Source organism: Oryctolagus cuniculus, chromosome 19 (assembly GCF_051225735.1).
Source record: "Oryctolagus cuniculus isolate XC-2025 breed Fujian yellow rabbit chromosome 19, ASM5122573v1, whole genome shotgun sequence".
NCBI lineage: Eukaryota > Metazoa > Chordata > Mammalia > Lagomorpha > Leporidae > Oryctolagus > Oryctolagus cuniculus.
The window spans coordinates 58,054,444-58,082,025 of NC_142885.1; the positions used below are offsets into that span (position 1 = coordinate 58,054,444).

General features: G+C 48.0%; 1 long non-coding RNA gene across 6 annotated transcripts in view; it reads right to left on the reverse strand.

Moving 5' to 3' along the window:
* The window catches only part of LOC103348570 (uncharacterized), a 226,909-nt gene that overhangs the window by 46,192 nt on the left and 153,135 nt on the right, over window positions 1-27,582 (reverse strand). Inside the window, exons 4-6 of one of the 6 annotated variants that reach the window (XR_016225703.1) lie at window positions 15,465-15,649; window positions 14,838-14,935; window positions 4,006-5,066 (exon numbers count right to left, since the gene is read on the reverse strand). The exons of 1 other annotated variant lie outside the window; for it this stretch is intronic. This is a non-coding gene — a long non-coding RNA (uncharacterized LOC103348570). Of the gene's footprint in view, window positions 1-4,005; window positions 5,067-12,477; window positions 14,743-14,837; window positions 14,936-15,464; window positions 15,650-27,582 lie in introns of those variants that run through there. 4 more of the 6 variants (XR_016225725.1, XR_016225706.1, XR_016225702.1 and 1 more) reach the window with 4 other exon arrangements.

Here is a 27,582-nt window from a genome sequence, read left to right on the forward strand (position 1 = left end):
AGCAGCACCCAGCGTTCACGTGGGGAAGGGCAGTTCGTGGTGGTGCGTGACATCATGGTGGACTTGCTGTGCTTGCTGGCCTGGAATGCTCTATCTTGTTTTCTGTTCTAGGGCAAGTGCTGGAGTGGCTCTTGATCAAAGAAAGAGAGACAACCATGGAGACAAGTAGACCTTGAGATGAGAAGTCCAGTAGAAATGCGACAGAATGCTCCCTGAGTTCCACAGCAGAACAGAGAAGCGGGACCTGCTAGGCGGGAATTAAAGGACTTCCAGGCGGAAGAGACATTCTTTAAAAAAAAAAAAAGACTTATTGATTTATTTACTTATTTATTTGGAAAGGCAGAGTTACAGAGAGGCAGAGGCAGAGAGAAAGAGAAAGAGCGGTCTTCCACCCACTGTTTCACTCCACAAATCGCCACAACAACCAGGGCTGGGCAAGACCAAAGCCAGAAGCCAGGAGCTTCATCCAGGCCTCCCACGTGGGTGCAGGGGCCCAAGCACTTGGGCCATCTTCTGCTGCTTTCCCAGGTGCATTACCAGGGGCCAGGATTGGAAGTGGAGCAGACAGGACTTGAACTAGTGCCTACCTGGGATGCCGGCACTATATGCAGCAGCTTGACCTGCTGTGCCACAGTGCCAGCCCTGAGAAGAGACCTTCTAAGTGAAAGCATGCACTACATCCTGGCTACTCAGAGTGCAGGCCACAGGCTTGCAGCATTGACATTCCTGGGAGCTTCTAAGAAACACAGAGGGGCCGGCGCTGTGGCACAGCGAGTTAACACCCTGGCCTGAAGTGACGGCATCCCATATGGGCGCTGGTTCTAGTCCAGGCTGCTCCTCTTCAGATCCAGCTCTGCTATGGCCTGGGAAAGCAGTAAAATATGGCCCAGGTCCTTGGGCCCCTGTGCCCATGTGGGAGACCTGGAGGAGGCTCCTGGCTTCGGATTGGCGCAGCTCCGGCCACTGCAGCCAATTGGAGAGTGAACCATCGGATGGAAGACCTCTCTCTCTTTCTCTCTGCCTCTCTTCTCTCTGTATAACTCTGACTTTAAAATAAATAAATAAATCTTAAAAAAAAAAAAAGAAAGAAACACAGAATGGCAGGTCCCAGCCCAGAGCTGCTGAACCCGAGTCTGCATCCCAACCAGATCCCAGGGTGCTTTACATGCACATTATAGTGTGGGGGAAAAATAAAAAGACTGGCACTCCACCACGACATAAAGAGCTGGTGACTGTGGGACTCCTAAAATGTTTCCATGACCCAGAAGGAAGCAGCTGAGCCCAGCAGGCCACGCCTCCCAGGGTTCCCAGGGCCGGAGCTGTGTCACAGCCTTTCCAGGACATAATCAGACTAAGGGTCCCCTGGGGCACCAGCGCACAAACTATGGAAATCAGATTTTCCTCTGAATCAAGCCTGACGGTGTGTTTTAAATAGACTTGGAAATGCCAGAGAACCCCACCTGCTCAAGAAAAAGACACGAAAACAAGCCAGAGAAGTTGCCAAAGGTAGGAGATGCAAAACAGATACAGTTACACTCAAGACCGAGAGACAGAGAGAGAGACAATGGACTGAGGAGCTGGGGGCTGAGAAAGGAAAGAAAGTAGGGAAGGAGAGAGAGAGGGAGGGAGAGAGAGAGAGAGAGAGGAGGGGAGGAGAGGGGAGAGGAGGGGAGGGGAGGAGGCAGGGGAGGGGAGGAGGTGGGTGAGGAGGAGGTGCCCCAGGGAAGCAGAGAGATCTAGGGAGAAAGCTGGCAGAGCCATCAAAGAATACAAGGTGGGGAAGGAACAGGTGGGAAAGAAACGAGAGAAAGAGGGGAACAGACGAAGTCAGGAGAGAAACAGAAAGGGGGGTAGGGAGATGAGGAAGGGAGAGAAAGGGAAGAGAGAAGTGGAGGAGATGAGCTTACGAGAGCCGAGGGAGGCAGATGATGCAGAGCAGGACAGGAGCAAGAGAGGAGAAAGCAGAGGCAAAGAAGGACGTAGAGATCTGTGGGTAGGAGGACAGAGAGCAGAGAAAATGGAGGGAGGGAGGGAGAGATTAGAGCAGGAGTGGAAACACAGGTGCTGTGACGAGAACTTGCTCGAATGCTTTGCTCTCGGTGGTCCCTGGATCATCAGGTACCAACCAGGTAAGAACCCTTCCCTGCTAAAGAACCCCAAGGACCGGCGGGCGCCGCGGCTCACTAGGCTAATCCTCCGCCTTGCGGCGCCGGCACACCAGGTTCTAGTCCCGGTCGGGGTGCCAGATTCTGTCCCGGTTGCCCCTCTTCCAGGCCAGCTCTCTGCTGTGGCCTGGGAGTGCAGTGGAGGATGGCCCAAGTGCTTGGGCCCTGCACCCCATGGGAGACCAGCAGAAGTACCTGGCTCCTGCCATCGGATCAGCACGGTGCGCTGGCCGCAGCGCGCCGGCCGTGGCAGCCATTGGAGGGCGAACCAACGGCAAAGGAAGACCTTTCTCTCTGTCTCCCTCACTGTCCACTCTGCCTGTAAAAAAAATAAATAAATTAAAAAAAAAAGAACCCCAAGGACATCAAATCACTCATTAAAAAAAAAGGATTTATCTGTTTGAAAGGCAGAGTGACAGAGAGAGAGGGAGGGAGACAGTAAGAGAGAATCTTCCATCCCCTGGCTCATTCCCCAAAGTGCCACAAAGTCCAGGGCTGGGTCAGGCTGAAGCCTGGAGCCCAGAGCTCCATCCCAGTGTCCCCCACATGGGCGGCAGGGGCCAAAGCATTTGGGCCATCATCTGCTGCCTCTAAGGCACATTAGCTGGGAGCACCAGGACTCCGGCTGGTGCTCACAGGGATGCCGGCATGCAGAGGCTTAACCCGCTGTGCCACCGTGCAGTGCCCTCAACTCACTTTCCCAAAAGTCTTCACTTCATTTCCCATCCAGCCCCAGCCCCCATCTCCACCCAGCGGGGACCTTGTTTTCTGACATTCCTGTGCCGTCTGCTCCCTGTGTTGGCCACCTCATGCCTCCTTCCTGGCAAGAAGGCTCACTGCAGACCACACAGACGTGTACAGAGCACACCAGAGCCACAGAGTGCACGGAGCCTTCTGCAGCACAGGTGGCACTGCAGGGCCACAGCCGAGTCTCGACGAGGCTGACGGCGCTGAGATCACGGGGCGGGAGGCATCTGCTCCAACTGCAGCGGCGTGGAGACCGGGAAACTTCCAAATATGCACTTCACGTTAAACAAGGAGTCAGAAGAAGAATTAAGGAAGTAGCTCGAAATAAACAAAAATGGAAACACCACGTGCGGCAAAAGCAGCTCTAACAGGAAAGCGGCTCAAAATGGATTAAAGACAAACCTAAGACCCGAAACTACAAAATACGAGAAGAAAACCTAGGAGAAAAGCTTCTTACATTGCTAGGGGCAATGATTGCTTTTTCGGATAAGACTCCAAAAATCACGGGCAGCAAAGGCAAAACTGACAAATGAGGCTGCACTAACCTAAAAAGTTTACGCACCACAAAGGAAATGATTAACAGAAGGAAGCCAACCCAGGTAGTGAGAGAAAATACTTGCACACCATACATCAGATAAGAGTGCAGGGGCCCAAGCACTTGGGCCATCTTCCACTGCTTTCCCAGGTGCATTGGCAGAGAGCTGGACAGGAAGAGGAACAGCCTAGAAATGAACTAGCACCCATAAGGGATGTTAGCACCGCAGGTGGAGGCTTAGCCAGCTCCTCTTCTGGCTATTGAGTCGTTTGAGTTCCTTTTTAGATATTAAATTCTGAGCCAGCAGACGAGAGCTCTTGTTCTCTGTGTCTCTAATTCATTACTTAACCAATGAATTCATTATAAAAATCTGCTTGAGGCTGCACAACTGACAGGAGCCAGGATCTGAACCTGGTACCCTTTGACTCCACGTCCTGCATTGCTGGCCACCCCTTGGTGCCTCTGGTCCCCGTGAGCCCTTCCCCTCACACAGCCACAACAGGCAGAAGAAAAGACATAACACATCCACAATGCATACAAAATAGTTTATTTTTACTCCCTGGTAAAACAGCTCCCCTGCACTGAGTTAGCAAAATGTTACATTTTTTTTAATCCCATCTTTTTGCTTTAGTTACACTAATTGCCCTTCTTGGTCTGTAATTTTCGAATTCTCATTTTCCACTTGCAGTCTACCATGTAAGCTGTGTTGATGAGCAGAGACATCCGTAGCCAGTGTAAAGTGGTCTGTTCCACCTGTTCTCTCTCCGCCCTCCCTGGTGGTAGGAGTCACAGCAGCCTGGCCACAGAAACTCTGGGGTTCCATGCCATTTTGCTTCTAGAAAACTCACTCCTCTCCCCGACAGCTGTATCCTCACTGTAGTCTTTCCAGTGAGCAGGAGGGCCAAAGAGTCTGGGAGGAGACGGCGATGGCAGCAATCCAGACTTGCTGAGAAGGCCACCTGTGGCATTTGCAGACAGAGGAGCAGAGAGCAGTTTCCAGAGCCCTCACTGCTGTACACTGAGTGCACCATTTATTAGGTTACCGGGAAGGGGAAGTGTGACGCCTTCACCCCCCTCCTCTGCTGGGATGGCTGCCAAATCGCTTCCTGGGCTCTGTTAATCTCGCCCAGAGGCAACACGGCAGAGAGCGATTGAACATGAGGTCCAAATCCAGCTTTGCTCTGTCCTGTGTGTCCTTGGAAAGGTTGGCCAACCTCTCTGCACTTCATGTTCCCCATCTATGAAGTAAGGTAACGAGGCTGACTGGGCAAAGAAGTTAGAACAGTGTCTGTCACATTGAAAGCTCCAAGTGTGGCCAGCGCCACGGCTCACTTGGCTAATCCTCCACCTGTGGTGCCAGCACCCCCAGGTTCTAGTCCTGGTTACAGCACTGGGTTCTAGTCCCGGTTGCTCCTCTTCCAGTCCAGCTCTCTGCTGTGGCCCAGGAAGGCAGTGGAGGATGGCCCAAGTGCTTGGGTCCTTGCTGCATGGGAGACCAGGAGGAAATACCCGGCTCCTGGCTTCGAATTGGTGCAGCACCGGCCATGGTGGCCATTAGGGGAGTGAACCAACGGAAGGAAGACCTTTCTCTCTGTCTCTCTCTCACTGTCTAACTCTGCCTGTCAAAAAAGAAAAAAAGAAAGCTCCAGGTGAATGCTTACTATAAACGAGCCAGGCTGACAGGTAAATCAAAAGGGTATGAAGATCCCAAAGGACTGATGAGAACTCCAAGCAGCAGATGTCTCGGGGCTGGTGTTGTTTTGCAGTGGGTTAAGTCATCACCTGAGATGCCAGTATCCCATAGCAGAGCACAGGTTCAAGTCCTGGCTGCTGCTGCTGCTTCTCCTCCTCCTCCTCCTTTTGTGTTTTATTTATTTGAGAGGTAGAGTTACAAATAGAGAGAGGGAGAGACAGAGAGAAAGAGCTTCCGTCTGCTGGTTCACTCCCCAAATGGCCGCATTCTGAAGCCAGGAGGTAGCAGGTTCTTCCAGGTCTCCCACACTGGTGCAGGGGCCCAAGCACTTGGGTCATCTGCTGCTGCCTTCCCAGGCCATAGCAGAGAAAGATCAGAAGAGGAGTAGCCTGGACCTGAACCGGCACCCCTATGGGATTGCTGGTGCCGCAGATGGAGGCGTAGCCCACTGCATCACAGTGCTGGCCCCTGCTCTGCTTCTGATCCAGCTACCTGCTGATGCATCTGGGGAGGTAGCAGGTGACGGCTCCAGTACTCAGGTCCCTGCCAGCCACATGGGAGAGCCAAATGGATTCCCTAGATCCTCGCTCAGCCTCACCCAGCCATTACAGCCATTTGAGGAGTGAACCAGTAGATGGAAGATTGTGTGTGTGTGTGTGTGTGTGTGTTTGTGTGTGTGACTCTACCCTTCAAATAAAAAAGAGTTAAAAAAAAAAGCAGTAATCTGTTCCCACACAGGGACACAAAGAGCATGGTGGCAGTGGTCCCTCAGTCTCCCATCGCTACCCTGCACACCTCCTTCCTGCCTTTCCTCTGTCTTCATGTCTTATGTTGAATGACAAAGCAGGTGATATGCCTATATCCGGTCACATCATAATAGTAGCTTACTGTGTCAATAGCCCTGGATCTGGCCACTGAGTGCCTTTCTCCTCTCAACAAGCAGGTCAGCCACACATCAGCATCTTCACCTGCTGGGGAGGTTGCAGGGATTATGTTTGTGTCTAAGAGCCAGGTGCAGGAAAGAGGACAGAGTGAGCCAGCGATGAAGGGAAGACCACCAGACCGTGCCTTGGAGCTTTCTACCGTGGTGGGGATGTGCCTGTGGTCTCCACCAGGAAATCCATGACTCCAGGCACGAAGTGTGCGGGGGCAGCACCTTCTCACAACCTCCTTTGTTTTCCTGGGTTCCTGTCTGGGCATTTGATGATCAGGCATCTCTATGGCTTCTGTGAACTGCGGAGGGGAGGGCACGACACAGCACAGACACAATCACCTGTTTCCACTGAGCAGTGCAGGAGTCTGGAACACACACTCTCCTCTCTCACAGACTTCCCAGCTTCAAGCCTACCCTGCCACCTGCTAGATCTGTAACTTTGGGAAAATTATTTTTAAGATTTACTTTATTTGAAAGGCAGAGTGAGGGGGTGGGGAGACAGAGAGAGATCTTCCATCTACTGATTCACTACCCAAATGGCTACAATGGGTGGGGGGTTGGGCCAGGCTCAAGCTAGGAGCCTGGAACTCCATCCAGGTCTCCAATGTGGATGGCAGGGGCCCAAGCACTCAGGCTGTCTTCCATTGCCCTCCCAGGCACATTAGCAGGGAGCTGGCTCGGAACCAGAGCAGCCAGGACTCAAACCAGCACTCCTATACAGGACGACGCAATCTCAGGTGGCAGCTTAATTTAGCACTGTGCGACAACACCTGCCCTGGAGAAACTGTTTTAATTCTCTGTGTTTCCAGTTCTTTATCTGTCCATTCTCCTGACAACATTCAGCATTTATTGAATACCTGCAAGGATATTTCAAAAAGCTCACGGGGTGGGCATCACATGGGATAATGATGCCCATATCCCACATCACAGTGCCTGATTTTGAGCCCCGACTCCCTGTTAGCGCACACCCTAGGAGAGGCGACATGACGACTCGAGTACCTTGGTCCCTGCCACCCACAATGGAGACTAAACTGAATTCTCAGCTCCTGGCTGTTACCCTACACAATCCAGCAGTTATGGGCATTTAAGGAACGAATCAATGGATGAAAGTCCACACCTCCAAAAAAATAATAAATAGAAAATTTTTCATAGCTCAGGGAAAATGGAATTAAAGAGGAAGTTTGTTTTGGTGCCAAAAAAAATCAAATTCCTACATTTATGGAGTCTTCAAAAAGCTTATGGAAAATGCATTTTATGACAAAAAAAGCAATGTATGGATATCAAGATTTTTTGCACCCAGTTTAAACTTTAATCCCATCTTCCATGAACTCCTAAAGGCTCCTCATTTATCTGCCAGGCAGCACTCTGGGCCATGGGGGCCTCGGGAGTGAACCAGCAGGGAAAGACGCCAACTCCCACCTTCCTTGTGCTTCCTCCCCGCCGGATGGATACAGAGGACACACAGGAAAGGAAGGGCAATGCCGGGTGCATGAGAGACAGTGAACTCAAGTGCGGAAGGGAGAAGTAGGCTGCGTGCATGGAGAACGAGGGGGAACTGGCAGTGTTCAGGCGAGGAGGAGGGTGGCGCCGCAGCTCTGAGGGAAGAAGCATGTGGCCATCTGCAAGAGGGGCGCCCGAGGGGGTGTTAACAGCAGGTGCAAAGGCCCTGGGGCAGGCTTCTGCCTAGTGTGTTCCAGGTAGGCAGTGTGACTGATGTGAACTGAGCAGGGGGTGTGAGGAGGGGGGCACGCTAGGGACTCTGAGTTGGAAGTGAGGCTGGAGGGGGGAGTCTGAGCAGACACACAATATAACATGACTTACATCTGTACAGTGTTCAGAATGGATTTGAGACAGCGGGGAGGGGTAGGGGGTGGGGGGGAGATCTGGGCAGGAGTGGCCAGCAGGGGGCTGCAATCACAGGACTGGACCAGGGTGGTACTGACGGAGGGGCAGCAAGCGGTGGCCTTTGAAATGTGCACAGCACTTTCCAGACGCGCTGCTCATTCATGGTTCACAAAGGACCTGCAGGAGGCGGGGGTCACCATCTCCCCTTTTCACAAAGGAAGACTGGGAAGCCGAGCACCAGCTTAAAGCCAGACAGCCAGCACATGGACAGGCAAGCGGAGGGCTCAGGTCTCCCGGATCCTAACCCTGAGTCTCAGCCCCTGAGGGTCCAAGATGGGAGAGGACTGACTTTCCAAGGCTCCCAGCCCAGAGCTGATCAGGACTTCAGAATAGAGGTGGCGGGGGGGGGGGGGGGAGGAAAGGAAGAAAGAAAAAGAAAAAGAAGGACTGAGAGGCACAGAGAGCCGGCATCACAAACCCCAGTGCTTTGCAGACAGGGATCTGGACCAGGGCATTTCTCTTCCCTGGAGGTTGTAACTGGAAACTTCACTAGATGTGTGACTCAATTCAGAAATGGGTGTGGAGGATGTGACACTTTAAAAATACCCCGGTGCCAGGCTTGGCAGTGACTGAGAAAATGCCACCCCGAGACTCGGGGCATCTGCACACCGGCTGACAGGCGGGAGGAATTCTGCAAGCAGAGCTCAAACTCGGAAATACACGAGGACACTGGGCGCCCATGAAGCTCGCCTGCGCAGCCCCAGCAGGTCCAGACCCCCGGGGGCCGGCTGCCTAGCTGCGTCTGCACTGGATGGGAATTGGCATGTTACCTGTAAGCCCCAAACAACCTCGCAAACCTGCATCTTCAGGTGTCTCTGCAGCTCAGTCAACACCACCACAGCCCACTCAGTGCCTCCAACCAAACACCTGGGCAGGCGGGGTCCTTGACTTCGCATTCCCCCTTGTCCCCAGGCTCTGATGTCTCTAGGCGCTGTCTACTCTGCCTGCAAGATGGCTCTCTCGTCTGTTCGTGTCTCTCCACTTCCGCGGATAAAAGCTCAGCTTCGGTGTCACCACCTCTCGTATAAGTCCTGCCACAGCCTTCTGATTTTTTTTTTTTTTTCCCTTTGTCTCTCTCCAACCCACACGGCAGCCAGCGGGAGCTTCTGAAAACGTGATGTGTGAAGCTGAGCAGGTGCTGCCCCTGTTTCAATGGCTCCAGGGCTGCCTGGTATTCTTAGAATAAAAGACCAGCTCTATCCGGCCTGTAAGATCACGCACCATCTGGGTGCGGACTCCTTCCCCGGTATCTGCTCGCACCGTCTTCCCCTACACCGCCCAGCTGTCCAACCCCTGGGCCTCTTTCAGGATCATGGACAACTACAAATGCCTTCCCTTCTCTGCACTTTGCAGTTAAGTTCCCCCTGCCTGGAACTTTCTCCGTCCCACGCCCCCTATGACCGCTTCCTTCTCCCCCTTGAGCTCCCTGCCTAAGCACAATACCCTCCATGGGAAGGCTTTTCCACCTGCTCCTACAGCCCCAGTGGCCCAGCCTCAGCTCTGCTGACACGTGGGGCCACCTTTTGCATTGTGCGGGGTTTAGCTACCTCCCTGGCTTCCATCCACCAGAGACCCTTCACTCTTCCTGCCACGGGACGACCACCGTCTTGACATTGCCAACTGTCTCTGTCTTGTAGGGTGGGACTAGGCAAGTCACTGAGCGTTGAAGACCACTGTCCCTGGGCAGCGCCTACGCACCTCATCTGCCTTTCAGCTCTTTGCTCTTTGGCCTACCTGCATACACTTCACATTCTCTGTAACTGTGTGTGAGTTTGTGGAACTTAACCCCCCTCCTTGACTCCACCTCCCATTAACACCCCCTATACACACTCTCCTGGACCTCAGATTCCTGTCTGTCCTTCCACTTTGGGTTCAGGTGTCTCCATCACGATCAAGGTTGGTGATCCTCTCTCCTAGAGCCTCAGACCTCCACGCCGCACTTACCACCTTTAAACACTGAGTTGTCCTTATTCGTTTCACGTCTGCCTTCTCCGTTAATCTAGGGCAGGGGTTCACATATTTCTGGACCCCTCGCACTAAGCAAAGAGCCTAGCAAATAGCATGTGCTCGATACAGGACTTTTTTTGGCTTTAGAAATACTGCAACACAATTCTAGAATCACACAGACCTGAGTGTCAGTGTTGACTCGCCCCTAATTTGCTGGACAATATTAAGCAATTTATGATTCCTTGTCTCAGCCTTGGTTTTCTGTCTCTTATAAAAGAGACACAGCTGTATCTTCCTGAGAGTGTCACTAACTGGTCTGACACGTGGCTATCACTCAACAAATGGTATCTTTTTTAGTGTCCAAATTTATTATTTCATTTCAGTATATGAGCATCTACTTTGCAAATCAGGGAAACTGAGCTACTGACACTAGGAACATTTTGGAAACCCCCGCAGTGCACAGCAGGGACAGTATGGTCCCATGACATCCTGCTTCCCCTGGTCTTGCTGCTCAGTATAGAAATAAAGAGGAAAGCCCGAAACAGAGGGAGAGCAACAGCTCCCCGACGCGGGGCAGGGGCCGCAGAGCTGGGGACCCACTGTCCCCGCCCTTACATGCTTGCAGTAGGGGTCTTATCTGGGTGGGCTCCCCCACCTCTGTCCACAAGCATTGAAGGGGTAACTAGATCCTCACCTCTACCCTAACTGCTGCACCCCACCCATGTCAAACTTCTCTCCACCAACACCCAGCCTCTGCCTTTGCCTTCTCACTGCCTCACTCTTTCTGGGCCTCTTTTGTAGGCAAATTGTTGTCTGTCCTTTGAGTCCCGAGTGCTGTGTCTTTTGGAACTATTCTAGCATGTATGATAGCGTTGCTCCTGTTAGTCTAAGGTCCTTATTTCTCCATTGTGACGATTAACTAATTGATATAGGGAAGGGGAAGCACTTCCTTGCTGTAGAATTCAAACTAATTAATGAAGAAGGAAGAGTGGAATTAGAAAATTACCATTTACAACTATCACAGTAATAACTGCTTCAGGTAAGAACCATCGGCTGATGCTACAATGAGTGGATGAATGTTTCATGTGGTGCATGATGCTTATATGCCTTATATTCCCTAAAACTATTCGCCAATTACAAAAGGATAAAAGTAACTTTATAATAGAAACACCTGGCATACATCACTGTAATCAAGTGGCCAAAGTCGGGAGTGAAGGAACAAAGCAACTTCAAGGGAGTGACGCAGTGAGAAGGCCACAGCATCACTTGAGTCAGAACCAAGCAAAAATGGACAACCTGACTCTCATCAGAGAACACCTGACAAACGAAATTACAGATGTTCTTACGCTCCTTAAGCCATGCCAATGCCCTGAGAGAGAAACTAAAGAAACATTTCAGGTTAAAGGGGACTATATAGACATCAAAATTAAATGCAATTTATGATCATGGGTTGACTCCTGAGCCCTAAAAAAAAAATGCTATAAATGATGCCATAAGACATCTGGAAAGCTTTTAATAGCATCTGTAGATTATGTAATTACATGAATGCTGAATTTTTTGTTTTTATTATTATGCTATGTTTATTTAAGAGATGATTCTTGGCAAGCACACTTTGAGACATTTAGCGACAAATGGGGTGTGATATCCAAAACCTACCTCTTTTAAAAATATGTGTATTCACATAGAGAGAAAACAACAAATCTAAGATGAGAAATTATTGGCAGTTGTTGAACATGGATGAAGAGTATATAAATTGGGGCCAGCTTTGTGGCATAACGGGTAAAGCCACCGTCTGCATTGCTGGCATCCCATATGGGCACGTTTGAGTCCTGGCTTCTTTGCTTCCAATTCAGCTCCCTGTTAGCATGCCTGGAAAAGCATCTGAAGATGGTCCAAGTTCTTGGCCCCCTGCACCCACGTGGGAGACCTGGAAGAAGCTCCTGGGCTCTGGCTTCTGCCTGGCCCAGCCCCAGCCATTGCAGCCATTTGAGGAGTGGACCAGCAGATGGAAGATCTCTTCCTGTGTCTGTCTCTGTCTCTCTTTCTCTTTCTATGTAACTCTGATTGTCAATAAATAAACAAATAAGGAGTACACAAATCTATACTAGTTTTGCAAGCTGTCTATACATTTGAAATTATTTCAAAATCAAAAGCTGAAAAAATAAAGTGTCAGATGGTTAGTGGATAAAACACAATGTGGGCCGGCACTGCAGCTCACTAGGCTAATCCTCCGCCTTGCAGTGCCGTTACACCGGGTTCTAGTCCCGGTCGGGGTGCTGGATTCTGTCCCGGTTGCTCCTCTTCCAGTCCAGCTCTCTGCTGTGGCCCGGGAAGGCAGTGGAGGATGACCCAAGTGCTTGGGCCCTGCACCCGCACGGGAGACCAGGAGGAAGCACCTGGCTCCTGGCTTTGGATCAGTGTAGCGTGTTGGCCGCAATGCATTGGCTGTAGCAGCCACTTGGGGGGTGAACCAACGGAAATAGGAAGACCTTTCTCTCTGTCTCTCTCTCACTGTCTAACTCTGCCTGTCAAAAAATAAAAAAAAAACACACACACACACAATGTGATATGACTACACATCCCTTGCATTGTTTGAACAAAATGCCAAATAACTAGCTTGAGAGAGGAATTGGGAGGAATGTAAATTGTCACAATCATTTGGGAAAACTATTTGGCAACATCTACTAAAATTGAACAGATCTGTATCCTATGACTCAGCAATTTCATGTCAAAATGGATACCTATAAAAATGGGTAAATATGCAAATTCACAAAAGTTATGCATTACAATGTACAATAGCATTATTACACTTCCTACTCACCAATTGGAAACTACTGGAATGTCCACCTAAAGTAGAACAGATAAACAAGTTGTGGCATATTCCCCAAATGGAACTTAAACAGCAATGAAAAATCAATTCCTTCTATTGACTAAAGTAGAGGACAAATCTCTCCAAAATATTAAGCAAAATAAATCAGACAAAAACAATATAGCCTGCATGGCTCCATGTACATGAAGTTCAAAGACAGGTAAAACTACGCTGTGGTTGTGGGAAGTCAGGAGAGGGATCCTCTCCCCGATGGGGAGGAGCGTCAGGAAAGCAATGTGACCCTGCTCTCACAGTTCTGCTCACGCTTTGTTGGTCTGGGTGTTCGCCACTCAAATGCCTCTCTCTGATGGCCCCTTGAGCTTCCCTCTGGGGTCCAGGCCCTTTTTGCAGTGTGTCATTCTGCAGGAAGGCGTCCGCATTCACAAGAGGAAGTGACAGTGACAGCGGCGCCTGATGGTATGTGCAGAGCACCGTCATCTTTGCCATGTGTGCACTGATGCAGGTTGGTCACGGCAGAGGTGCGAGCCAGCCCCTGGCCCCATTTCACAGGTGGAGAAACGGGGTCCGAAGAGATGGAACAGGCAGTGGCTAAGGAGAACTCAAAGCCAGGCCATCTGCCTGCCCACCGAGTCTGCCTTCTTGGGTGCTAGGTCCCACTGAGTCTTGCAGAAGGGCCTCTCTGGTGTAGAGAGGGCCTTGTCTATTCATTTCCACATCAAAGGGCCTCCCAAATAAACTCAGGATGTTAGGAATTATGCAAATGAGCTTTAAAAATCAGAGGCTCTGCTAATAAAGATGGAGAAAGGGATATCGGTGCCAAACTGAAACGTGATAATGAGGCTGATGTTAATGCCACTTCTCAGTCCTTATTTGCAAAATTAAGATCTGAGAAGGGGCGAAAAAAAACCACCCCAACCATAAAAGGCAGGGTGGATACCCACGAGAAAAGATGGTTGAAGAAGCACTAATGATCCAATTAAAAAATGGAAGGCAGCTCTGTGAGCCTTCCTCCAATTACTGCAGAATCTGAGTCCTGTTGTATATTCACTGCCGCAGGACAAAGTATAGAGGGAAATTAATGGTTTGATTTTATTTTTCTCTACCTGTGGCAGATACTTTTTGAATTATTAATCTGTGTTTTCTTTGCTGTATGTTTGGTCTTCCATCCCAAAGAGACTTTGGGTATGTTTGCTGCAGCAGACTGCAGAGCAGAAGAGACGAGCTGGATCTAACCGACCCGGGAGGGGGAACCTGGAAGAGGCAGGGATTTCCCAGAGAGATAGGAAGGGAGCTAAAGTGAAACGTTGGCCATATCAGGAGAAGCCTCCAGGAAAACTAAACCACAGGAGGACAGGCCTTAAGGCAAGCTGGATCTCAGGTTCAGGGGCCAGGGGCCGCCCCATTCTCGACATTTTGGAGTCCTGGGCTTCGGACTTGAAATCAGATGAGAGGGTCCACCTGGTGTCAGACCGTGAGCATCTTGGCAGCAAGTTGCATTCGTGTGTTTAAGACAAGAAGCACTAACGGAATTTGAGTGGTGAGGAAGCCTGAATACTGACTAGGACTTTGCTAATACCCAACCTTGCTGCTCAGGCGTTTGGGGTGAATTTGAGTTGAAATGAGGAAAATAAAGAGTGATGTTTCTTTCCCACCTGAGTCTAAGGATTTGGAAGTGTATCTCCTACATGCCAAACAGGTGGAAATTACCCCGTGTGGACTCCAAAAAGCATTTCGCATTGAGAAAAATCACTTCAATGCAAAGAGCATTATCTCCTTCGCTCGTCCCAGAACCTGCATCGTAATTCCCGAAGCCCTACTCTGCAGCGACAAGCAAGGCTCGGTTGACTCCATTTTCCTTTTCTTGACCTCGGGGCCCCATTGTTCATGAATTTCCGACGTTAGTATTTCTGTCAGGCAGGGCTGGGGTAAGATGATTTCCAGTTCTAACAAAACTGAATTAAATATTCAACCAAGAGCACGTCTCTCCTGTGAGTAGAGGTAAGAGTGAAACTTAACGTGGTTATTGCTGTTCTCATCCATGTTCTAAATCAGGTGTAGCAAGCCAGCGTATTTAAACTTACCTGGGAGCCGACTGTTACTGCTACCATGGGCAGTACAGAGCTATTCAAGCACAGGACTGGGTAAACTATGAGTCATCAAGGATGCTGGTAAGGGAAGCCTGGATGAGTAGGAAACACACAGCAATGATCATTACACACCATTAGGGCATTCGCAGAGAGGGAACTCCGCCCAGAACAGGTGAACACAAAACATCACGGGGCCAATACACCAGCATCTGGACTCTTGGGATAAGGTCCTCCTCCCCACAACACTCCCTGCAGGCACTGGCCATGGAAAGCTGCAGTGGGCGATCACTGGCTAACAGGGCACACGGCTGTTGTCTGGTGGCCAAGCAGAATGCCAAAGCTGGGGAGCAGAAGAGGACGCCTAGTGAGACCCGTGAAGTAACCTGGAAACACAAGGCACCGTTTCTGTGGCATTTTTGGCTGAAGCATTATGACCTTTGGAATACGGAACCCGCAGCACAGCTCTGAAGGAATTCAGCCTGTTAAGCTGGCTGCTGTAGAGTTGAGGGCTGTGGGTCGTGCGGATAAAGGGGAGCTTAAGTTTGGGTCCTCTGCACAAGTGAGAGCTGAGTCCCTCCTCCCTCGTTGCTTGCCTTGGTGACCTTGGGCAAATGACTTCACCTTGTTTTGAGCCTCCATTTCTTCATCAGTAAACCGATGACCTCCCTCAAAAGATTCTTGCGAGGATTCAATGAGATTGTCATGAGAGATTGTATCAGTCATGTGGTACAAGCTTGCAAAGCTTAGCTGTTGTTCTTCCCGAAGAGTATGTAGGGGTGCCTTCCAGCCATCTGTGGCCCTGTCAACTTGGATATGGGAAAGCAAAAAAAAAAAAAAATTAAAAAAAGGTGTCCTGGGATCAGCCTGAGGGAGAAATGAGGTCACAAACGATAATAATTCATATATTCCTGGATCTTGACTTCCGATGTATAATTCGGGACCTCTGGATCCACCTAACACTTCCCGTGTTCTCCTGAGCTTACTTAGTGTCCCTCCACAACCCTCCCTGATGGAAGGTTCAGAGAGAAGTAAGGGCAGGCAGTGCAGTCTATTGAACACTTACCCTGTGCTAAGCCTCTTTCCATGCCTTACCACAATAAACCCTCAAACACCATGGGAGATCGGCAATAACCATCCTCATCTTGTAGGTGTGGACATAGGCCCTACCAGCTGAAGTAACTGACACACTATCATAGAGATACAAAGTGGAACTAAGAATGCCTGTGCCCCCACCAGCACTCTTCATACTGAGACTGTTCTCCCAAAGGTATCGTGTGTAAGCCACTTTCACAACTACCCTTTTCAGCTTTATCTCACCCATGAAAATCAACTCATTCACACAGATGTTCACTGACCAACAGGCTGAAGTCATGGTGAGAGCGATGTCCACAGGACAAGCTCAGATGCCTTGAATCCAAGTGGGGACCAAAATTACATTCAAAATGAGCCACTGTCTCCCCATGACACAGATCAGGGCATTCATTAACAATGGAGAAATTGCAGATGAGCCAAGAGCCCAGTGGCTTGCCCCAGTGTTCAAAGAGGCTATTAAGAAAAAGTTAATAGACTCAGAGAAGTCTACCAGGTAGAGACGCCATTAATACAAGATAAATAATGATAGCAAGGTGGATGAGAGGCTCATAAGTTCTCACTTGCTTATTAAGGATGGTATCTCTTGGACTCCCATTTATAATGTGTATGACTGCATATAGATGAATTATAAACATTTGCTTTCCCTAAATACCAAGCATTGCTGCTATTTCTCTCTGATGCAGAAAAATTAAGTCATAACAGAATGAATTAAGATTCTGTTTACCTTCCCATTATCAAAGAGAATCCTTGATAACTGAGAGGGAACTTGGATCCAAGTTTCTCTTTGTGCATTTGAGAAAACTTCCAATTTAGGCCAGACTAGGATTTCGGATGATTTGAAATTCAAACATACTATTGGCACACAAACATCATTTACTCCTCACCACGGACACTCTAATCAAGGCGTGAGTCATCTGTTCAAAGCCAACAACTGATTCGCCTTTGTAATGAGCTGACACAGAATCCTGATTTAGAGGGATTCCAGCTGCAGGTCTCTGCGATATTTCAGTCCTTAACTCTCACAATTAATATACATATTACAAAACAGTATTGATTGTTTTCCATCTGTATCTAGAACACCTTTTGACCTATCTGTTGAGGAGAGATTTCTTTTTTTAAAATCACTTAATGAGCTGGCATTGTAGCTTAGCAGATTAAGCCTATCCTACAATACTGGTATCTTATTAGAGTGCTGGTTTGAGTCCCAGTTGCTCCACTTCTAATCCAGTTCCTTGCTAACATACCTGGGAAAGTAGAAGATGGCCCAAGTGCTTGCTTTGCCACCCACATGGGAGACTCAGACAGTTTCTGGCCCCTGGCTTCAGCCTGACCCAGCCCCAGCCATTTGGGGGAGTGAACCAGAAGATAAAAGAGCTCTCTTGCTTGCTCTTTAATTCTGCCTTTCAATTAAATAAGTCTTTTTTAAAAAGATCATTTAAAACCACTAAGATTTTATATGCTGACTCTAGATAAAACAATTATGCTCTAGGATGATGAAAAAAGACGGACAAGGTTAGGGGAACTCTAGAGCTGAAGTCCCTACTGCGTTCCCCGGGGAGTATACAGGATTTATAAGGAAGCTCTTTTGTCCAACAAGGTGCCCAATTCACTGAGCAGGAATGACTAAGAGGACTGCTTAGATGGAGAGGATTGAGGGAACCATTATAGATCCTGCTCATACCTCTGGAGTGTTGGGACAGCCTGTGGGAGTTCTCCAGCTTTGAGAAGGGCATAGAACTGGCTGTGACACCAAAACCATAGAGACCACTGAACTGGCTGTGACACCAAAACCAACTTCACAGTTGGCACTTGAGCATGCGGATGCAGCCACTCTCAAGCCAAAGGCTGCCACGGAGCAGCCACGGTCAGCAGCAAAGGGTCACATAGCCACACTCGGTGGAGACAGATGACAACACAGGGTGGTGTTACTCCATGCAGTCCGGCCTGTCCCACCACCACAGCCTCCACTTGACTCCAGGAACTTCAAATATGCCTGGTGAGAAGGCTAGAGAGAAATCCAAAGTATAGAGAAACTTGGGCAACACTGGAGCACTCAAAAAACGCTGCATTTTTAACCAGAAGTGATTACATTTTCCCTAATTCCATTTTCCAGTGCATAATGGGAGTGAATGATTGAGAGTGAAATTTAATCAGGTGATAGAAGAATAAAGTTGTGTTTTTGCACATTTGAGTGGAATAAAATCAGCTCTAAACACAGTGCCTGGGTTAGTAAGTGCCCAGTAAAGTTTGACTGCTGTAGCTTCCAATGCTATCATAGTTGTTGTTACCATCAGTGTTACGCTGTGTGTGCCTACAAGCAGGTGTGGTATCTGTTGTTGCTGTATCTCCAGGGTTTATCGCAGAACACATGTGCTGAATGAATGACTCAAGACCTGAATTGTCCCCTAGCTGGCACTCAATGCAACCTGGTGTCAAGGTGAGGTCTCCTTTAGCCTAGGTTTCTGACTGATAAGAGAGCTCAACCATCAGTGTTCAGCTGATTGCTGCATGAGAAAGAATGCCATTTCTATCATGCTAAGCCACAGAGACTTCAGAGCTGCTTGTTACTGTACCACAACACACAGCATCCTGATACAAATGAAACTTAGAAATGGACTTAGATGTGGTAGAAAATTCCAGAAGGGAAGTAGTAAGGCTGGGCAGAGTCCTGGCCTCCCCTGGCCAGCCATGTGACACGGACGCCATCTCTTCCCAACCTCAGGTCATCTCTTTTGGCAAAATCAGGGTTTGAAGAGAAGACCCACTGCAGCTCAGATCACCTGTGAGCTTCAGTTTCAGAAATCATTAACTCAGCGATGGGAAACGGGCAAACACATCCTATAAAAGACCAAGTTACAGGATCTCCTTAATCTACCATCCAATCTTCTATGAGCCGCATGTTGAGATGACCGGGATGACAAGAGACAGGTCCCTTTCTCAAGGATGTGTTCATGGAGCCAGGAACAACAGACAGGACATCAATCCTCAAAGAGTTCAGCCCCTTGGTCTCATGGGCTGATTCATGGGCTGAGCCAGGCCACAGCCAGGAGCTTCTTCCTGGTCTCCCGCATGGGTGCAGGGGCCCACGTACTGGGCCATCTGCTGCTGCTTTCCCAGGCCATGAGCAGGGAGCTGGATCGGAAGCAGAGCAGCCAGGACTTGAATTGAACTCTTACAGGAGATGTGAGCTTCCCACACAGCGGCTTAACTCTGTATCACAATACTGTACCACTCTGCTTTTTAATCTCCTCATTTTTCACTTAATACATTGTGAGCACAATCCTGAGAAATTAAATCCTTTTAATAATCTTTACAGCAGTCTAGGGAATGAAGATACATAATCAGCTTAGAGAAGACCCTAAAGCGGACATCCAGGTGTCTTACTACTTTACGACAATATACACAATTTGATGAATACATAAAGTTCATGAAAACGAGTCTTATGAAAAAATGATGCATGCATTGCAAAATTTTGTGAACCAAAATAAACTTTTAATTCTGCTTTCCACAAACATTTTGAACTGCCCTCATATATTTGTAGCTATCTTTTTCCTGAGAATGGATTCCTAGCAATTAAATGAATGAACAAAAATCATGTATTTTTTTTTTGTTAATTGGTTTTGATATACAGGGCCAGATTTTTGTTAATTTTCAACTCCAATGGCAATTCCTGAATGTGCCAAATTCCCCAACTTTCATCCCCCGGGTATGAATTATTATTTATATTTGTGTATCACTTATACTGGTCTGCTGGGTTCCTTCCTTTGATTCTAATTTGAAATATTGCCTTATCTATTAAGGATATTGATGTTCCAATCTATCAAGTGTATTACAAATACTTTCCTAGTCTTTCACTTATGTAGTATTAAAAATATTTTTTTAATTAAACAGATACACAGAGCACTCCCATATGCTTATACATCCCCAAAAGCCCACAATGCCTCAGCCTGGGCCGGGTCAAAGCTGGGAGTCAGGATCGTAACCTGAGGCTCCTGCCTGGGCAGCAGGGACCTCACTACTTGAGCCGTCCCCGTCTGCCTTCCAAGGTGTGCATTAGTAGGACGTGAGGACTGAGTGCCGGGACTTGAACCAGGGCACTCCAATCACTGACTTCAGTGCTAAACCAAATGCCTGCCCCCAGCTGAGACGTTTGCTGTGGAAAATGACTGCATGACTCCCCTGCGGAGAGGGAAAAGCTAGTCTTGAAGGAGAACTAAGCTGGAGGAGGTTGTCGGGGGCACAAGTCGTGTTCTCCCTTGGTCATCAGTGGTTGCAGAGCGGTAATCACTGTGAAGATTCACTTGAGGACCTTTCTGCAGGAATAGCTATTTTATACAAGAGTGCAGATGCTTACAAAACAACCTCAGTCACTAACATCCGCTACCTGCCAGGAGAAAATTTCCCTAATAAGCTCCTATTTCTTACCTTGGTGTGGAGAATAGTACAGTGGTTAAAAAATATTGGAACAGGGGCTGGTGCTGTGGTGCAGCAGGTTAAAGCCCTGGCCTGAAGCGCTGGCATCCCATATGGGCGCTGGTTCGTGTCCCGGCTGCTTCACTTCCCACCCAGCTCTCTGCTATAGCCTGGGATAGCAGTAGAAGATGGCCCTAGTCCTTGGGCCCCTGCACCCACATGGGAGACCCGGAAGAAGCTCCTGGCTTTGGATTGGCACAGCTCCGGCTGTTGCAACCATCTGGGGAGTGAAGCAGCAGATGGAAGACCTCTCTCTCTCTGTCTCTCCCTCTCTCTGCAACTATTTCAAATAAATAAAAATAAATCTTAAACAAAATATTGGAACTGGGATTAGGCATGTCCTGCTTCAAACTGGACCCCAGTGCTTGGAAAATATGCATATGCATATATCCTTATCTATGTGGATACAACAACTGTGGCCAATCAGCCACCAATAGCCTGCTGCTGAACATACGTACAACCCACAACCCTGCAACTAGGCTACCAAGCATATCCTCAACACAAATGACGTATCTGTAGTCATCAAAGATTGTAGACAAACCAGGTTCTAAGGACTGTCCATCTTTGGGCACCTTTCTCTACCCTTTTGATTTTTAATTTTCACATCTGTAAAATGGATATAACAACACCTCTGTCTACTTCACAGAACCACTGTAGCCAGGCAAGACCACCACTCCAGATGAGTGCCGGCATACAGAAACTGCTCAATGAATGGCAGCTAATGTTTTTATTTGGTTCTTAATTAAAAATGCCATCATGCATACCCTAATAAAATACAGAATGCCTCTCCACCTGTCTTACGGTGTTAGACTTCCTTCTTTTTTAAAAGCTGTATTTATTTATCTGAAAGGCAGAGTGAGAGAGTGAGAGAGAGAGAACGAGCGAGCACTTCCATCTTCTGGTTCACTCCCCAAAAGGCTACAACAGCCAGAGCTGGGCCAGGCCGAAGCCAGGAGCCCGGAGCTCCGTCTGGGTCTCCCATGTGGGTGGCAGGGATCCAGGCCCTTGGGCCATCCTCCTGCCTTACCATGCACGTCGGCAGGGAGCTGGATAAGAAGCAGGGCAGCCAAGACTCAGACTGGCATCTGTATGGGATGCCTCACACACCAGCCCCTAGACTTCATCCTGACATCAGTTGTGGACACGACGAGCGCAGGATATGTTACCTCACCAAAAAATCACAACCAGCTCAGCTCCAAGGGTCTCGATGGGCTTAACAAACAGGTACGCATGTTGCAAAGCACCTGGAGCTGGAACTCATTCTCCTGTCCCTGGGGAGGAGACCGTGGTACCCCCACCACCTCAGCGAGGCATTGCAGTCCTACTTCACGTTCCTCTCCTCCCCAGCGTCGTCAGCCATCAAAGAGCTGCCTCTGCTGGCTTCACGCCATCTGGAATCCCCTGAGAAAAGAGACACGGATTGTGTGCACCGCAGAATGAGCCTTTACATTCCATTGTGTGTCTGTGGAGGCGGCGGTGAACCAGATGTGGTTTTCAGCAGACATGACTTCAAAAGCTATAAACACACTTATCAGGAAACTGCAGAACACAAGCAGCCGGCAACAGTCAAGGTCACTGACAGGTGACATGGCAAATAAAGGGAGATTAAAAGCCATGACTTGTCTGACATGGGCCCACTTGATACCTAACCAACGGCGGGATATGGAACATTGCTTCCTCTTGATGGGAAGTCATTGAGCATAGTGTAATTTCTCAGAAAGTGAATCCCTGTCACTTTTCTCTAGGAAAGAAATAAAACAAATACAGGTAGCTCTCTGCTGATGGTCTAGGTGTTTCCATTCATTTCATTATACCATTTTTTAAAAAGAATTATTTGTTTATTTGAGAGGAAGAGTTACAGACAGAGAGGGAGAGACGCAGAGAGAGGTCTTCCATCTGCTGGTTCACTTCCCAGAGGCCACAATGGCCAGAGCTGAGCCCATCTGAAGCCAGGTGCCAGGAACCTCTTCCGGATCTCCCACGTGGGTACAGGGGCCCAAGCACCTGGACCATCTTCCACTGCTTTCCCAGGCCATAAGCAGAGAGCTAAATTGGAAGAGGAGCAGCTAGGACACTAATTGGTGCCCAGAGGGTATGTCAGCATCGCTGTGGGCGGAAACTCGCCCCACTATACCACCGGCCCCTCATTGTACTGCGCCAAGCATCCCCTATTTGGTCCTCAGTTACCACCATATCTATCCTCATTTTCATAATGACCCTCCTTTTGCAACAGGGGAAACTGAGACTCAGAATTCATAGCGGTGCTGCACTGTGGTGCAGCTGGATGAGCCGCTGCTTGCAACAGCTGCATTCCAACAGCTGCATTCCATATAAGAGAGCTGGTTTTCGTACCACTCCACTTCCATTCCGGCTGCTCCACTTCCATTCCGGCTCCCTGATGATGGCCTAGGATGTGGAAGATGGCCCAAGTGATTGGGCCCCTGCCATTCACGTGGGAGATGTAGATGAAGATCCTGGCTCCTGGCTTCAGCCTGGGTCAACCCTGGCCATTTGGGGAGTGAATCAGCAGATGGAAAATCTACCCCCAACCCTGCCCCCTCCCTCTGCCTTCCAGATAAATAAATAAATATTTTTAAAGAGAGACGGGATTTCCAATAAGTATTCCCAGCCAGCCAAGACCAGCACCCAGAGACTACCTTCCTGTGTTTCTGCAGAGATTTGCTCCAGGCGAAGGAGCAGGGGGTGTGCAGGGACGACACCCAGATGGCACAGTTTCCTGGTGCCATGGGCAGCCGGCCTGCGAAGCCTCCCCAGGTTCTGGACGTGGGCCTTTCCACAACCAAGAAACGCGCTGTGAAGAACTCTTACACAGACACTCAGATGCCAGCAGAGCAGTACCAACAGCCTTTGATTCTGCACCTACGTGGCATATGGAAGACTGTCCCAACTCAAGCTCTCTTCAATCCCAAATAACATCTTTATGTCTGCCAGGGAAACTGATTATTTGAAAAAAAAAAAAACATTTGCTTTGCACCTACCAATTTATCGATGATTAAGTGTAGACTTACAAAACAGTTAGAAAACAGGTGCCAACCAGTAGAAGTGTCTACTTAGCACAAACAGAACGAAGATGTAATCCTCCAAATATTCGGTATCCTAAGTTCGACCCACCAGCATTATGCTAAGATCATTCCTTCCTTTGAATGTTCAACACATTTTGCCTGAATCCCCAGCCGACATCCTATGAGTTTAATACCCTCGAGTCTTAAACAGATTCTTCAGGGTTCATGTCCCTTTTATTATTTTTATTTATTTCTCTTGATTTGCTTTGCCTCCAAATTCATGCTTCTCTGTTACCTCCCTCTGCCATTGGCTGCAGTAACCAAATCCTCATGCCAAAAAGTCTTGGCTGTGTAGTCTTGGGTCAGAGATTTCTCTGATCCACAGAGACACCCTCCCCCACACAGAAGTAGCCTTACTGCTTTGCTGAAGATCTTCCGTGTTTAAAAATAATCAGCAAACTAGCATGCTGAGGAAATATGCATTAACAATGTTTGGATACCTGGGTATAAGTAATATATATTACTAAAATTAATTTCACCCATGTTTTCACTTTTTAAATGTGACTATTAGAAAATTATAAACTAGGTTATGTGATTCGCATTTTTAAAAGATTTATTTTATTTGTTTGAAAGGCAGAGTGACAGAGAGTGGGAGAGAGCAAGAGAAAAAGAGATCTTCAATCCATTGGTTCATTCCCCCAAGTGGCTGCAGTGGCAGAAGCCAGGAGCCTGGAACTCTAGCCGGGTCTCCCACATGAGCAGCAGGGTCCCAAGCATTCAGGCTGCCTTCCACTGCTCTCCCAGGCAAGCTAGTGTGAAACTGGACCAGAAGTGAAGCAGCAGAGGCTTGACTCGGCGCTCTCTATGGGATGCCAGTGTCACAAGCAGCAGCTTAGCCTGCAGTACCATAGTGCCAACCCCAGCGATCTGCATTTCCACAGGGCTCAGTTGCCCTGACTTATGCCCCACCCTTGCATGCACACATATGAACATATATACTCTCTTACTAAAGTAGGAGTTCACTGTACATGTTTACAAACCTGCATTTTATGCAGCAATTTACAACAATTTTTTTTTTGACAGGCAGAGTGGACAGTGAGAGAGAGAGACAGAGAGAAAGGTCTTCCTTTGCCGTTGGTTCACCCTCCAATGGCCGCCGTGGCCGGCGCGCTGCGGCTGGCGCACTGCGCCGATCCGATGGCAGGAGCCAGGAGCCAGGTGCTTTTCCTGGTCTCCCATGGGGTGCAGGGCCCAAGCACCTGGGCCATCCTCCACTACACTCCCTGGCCACAGCAGAGGGCTGGCCTGGAAGAGGGGCAACCGGGAAAGAATCCGGCGCCCCGACCGGGACTAGAACCCGGTGTGCCGGCGCCGCTAGGCGGAGGATTAGCCTAGTGAGCCTCGGCGCCGGCCAACAATTTTTATACCAGTAAACAGTCTCATTAACATTTTGAGAGCTCCATAGTATAATACTAAACAAATGCATCAGACTTTAGCTAGCCTATAACTGAACTCATTTAGACTATTTCCTATTTATTTTTCTTCTCTTCCCTCTTCTTTTTTCCCTAGTACATAAAACTCTGTGACAAGTTGTGTTACAAGAGACTGTAGGCTTCCTGGAAATCAAGTAAGTCACAGCCCCTCATTCCAGCTACTTTGTGTCCTGGGAATGCATTGGCTAGAACAGCAGAGGGCTTCGACAGCCTTGGACAAATCTCTCTAAGGTGCTCATACATTCAGTCCTAGCATGCAGATGAACAGTTTGATACACAGGCTGTGGAGGCAGAAGAGCCGAGTTCTGACTCCAGCTCTGTGTCATTTCTGACAGTGACTTTAGGCCAATCTTGTAAGCCCTCTGACCTCAGGCTCCACATCTAAGCAATGGAAGCACTATCTACACTTCTCCTCTAAGGCTGTTATTAGGATTAAACAAAATGCCATATTTAATTGTTCAGCTCAGTGCCTGGTTTTTGGTAAATCCTGAGGAAATGTAGTTATTAACATTTTTGAGATCTTATTTTGGATATGCCAGTCCACACACCCACACACACATACACACACACACACACACTTCTGCATTTTTGTCATACTCTTCCCTCTCTTAACAATTTTTTCCAAATAGAGATCTATTTGCTAAAATAAATTGAAATGGGTAAAGAATATGAGGCACAATTTATACTAGATATATCTGCAATTACTAACTCTGAATTAAACATATCCCTTCATGAATAATGAAGCAGAAATAGGCCAAAGGAAAATGAGATAAGATCTTAAATCCATGTATTTTTAATTGCTTCATTATCTAAAATTTGCTATGAATAGCAGTGGATACAGTTTGCTGTTTAAAGCACAAAAAGAAATAAGAATTTTCAGCCAAATCACAAAAGGCTATCAAAAATTAATTTTGTGTGCTGTGATCACTGAAAATGTAAGTGATTTTGAGGCAGAGTGACAGTAAAAAATGCCATTTATATGCTAATAATAAATGACTCCTATTTTTTTCATTTTGATGCAAAATAAATTTTATTTTCATTTTAATGAAGTGTAATGAATTATAAGCATTTTCTTTTTATCTTTGGGTAAAAGTTTGGGACAGATAGCAAAATGCTGGCAGATGACAGTGGGCAGGTCTAAGAGGAAGTGAAGTGGGAACTGTCCCCTCAGCTGGTGCTGACCTCCTAAGTTGAGTGGGATCCCTGGGCACTGAAGTGCTATCCTCTGGGATTCCAGGATTCACAAATGTAGGTGGAAAACTACCCCTGAGTGCCATATTGGAAGAGGGTATCTATGAGCCACACTGAAGGAATCAAGGTTTTCTTACGTAGCACAACTTTCACATGCTAGAACCTAGTAAAGAACCCAGTCGGTGATGCAAATCCTGGCATGCACATCAGCCTCGGAAGGATGTTGCCCAAGAATGAGGTTTATTCTTGAGTTCTGGCTTGATGTCAGACATCTTGCTAAGTCTCGTATCTGTTCTTTCATCTGCTCTTCACAGCAGCCTAAGAGGGTGTTACAATAACCCCACTTTACAGAGATCTCACAGATTTCACACTTGTGAAATTTAGATCTGAGCTCCAGTGTAGCTGAGTTCAGTGCCAAGAGCATTCAACTTATGTCCAATATTAATTCCTTTGTGGGGATGGGGGAGAGGGAGGGAGGGAGGGAAAGAGAGTGAATAATAGGATTTGAAAATTTAACTCAAATCAATGAATTGTCATGGGTGACATTCAGGCAGCAGGGAAAATGGGGAACATATAGGGCCCCCAGAAGTCACTGTCCATCCTGCCGCTGGGATGGGAGTGCCTGCTGTACCCCCCACCTGTAATTAGTAGTTCTATCAGTGCTGAAAGAACAGAATGCTTGAGACTTCTGTGCACAGCTCTGGTGAAAAAAAAAAAAAAAAGAAAGAAAAAGAAGAAGAAACACCCAGAGTTCAGCCGGGCTGGGGGCATTCATTTTTACTGAGGGTCAGACATTATTCTCTGATGTCTGACTTCTTTGAAGTGAGGAGGCAAAATTGCAAATGCAATTCTGTGTTCCCCTCATCCCTTACTCTTTGGTCTTGGGCTGCCTCTGCCTGACCTGGATGCTGCTGTTAATTCCCTGTAACCAGGGTCTCTTAAATGGAGCTGGTGAGCGATGGAGCAGTAATTCACCTTCAGATCTAGTGGGCTCAAGGCCACAGGCCAGCTCCTACTCAGTGGAAAGGTCTGAACTATTATCCTATAATTCACCCCCTGGAAGTGTCTTAATTCAATTACACTAAGTCCCTGAATGACTATATGAGAAAAAGAAAAAAAAGATCCTGGATCCTTTTTTGTTACAATCCAAAGTAATTTTCAGTGCCAAAGAGTTCTTCCTTTAAAGTCATTAGACAGAAAATTAAACAGGAAGATGAAAGAACAGAGCCTCTTATCACTGGTCATGCTGCACTGTGGACAATCAGCTGTGTTAACCAACAGCGGTGTGGCAGGAATCATAGCAATGCAAGCATCCTTTCTTTGACTGTGTCCTTGTGGTTCCTGTCTCACCTCCACTCCCACTTTTAGTTGTTCTAGTAAGCTTAGGTTAAAACTGGTGCTAAATTCTGTTGTCATCTGCTCGGTGATTACGTAAGACTTTGTATAATAAATGCAAATGGTCACATG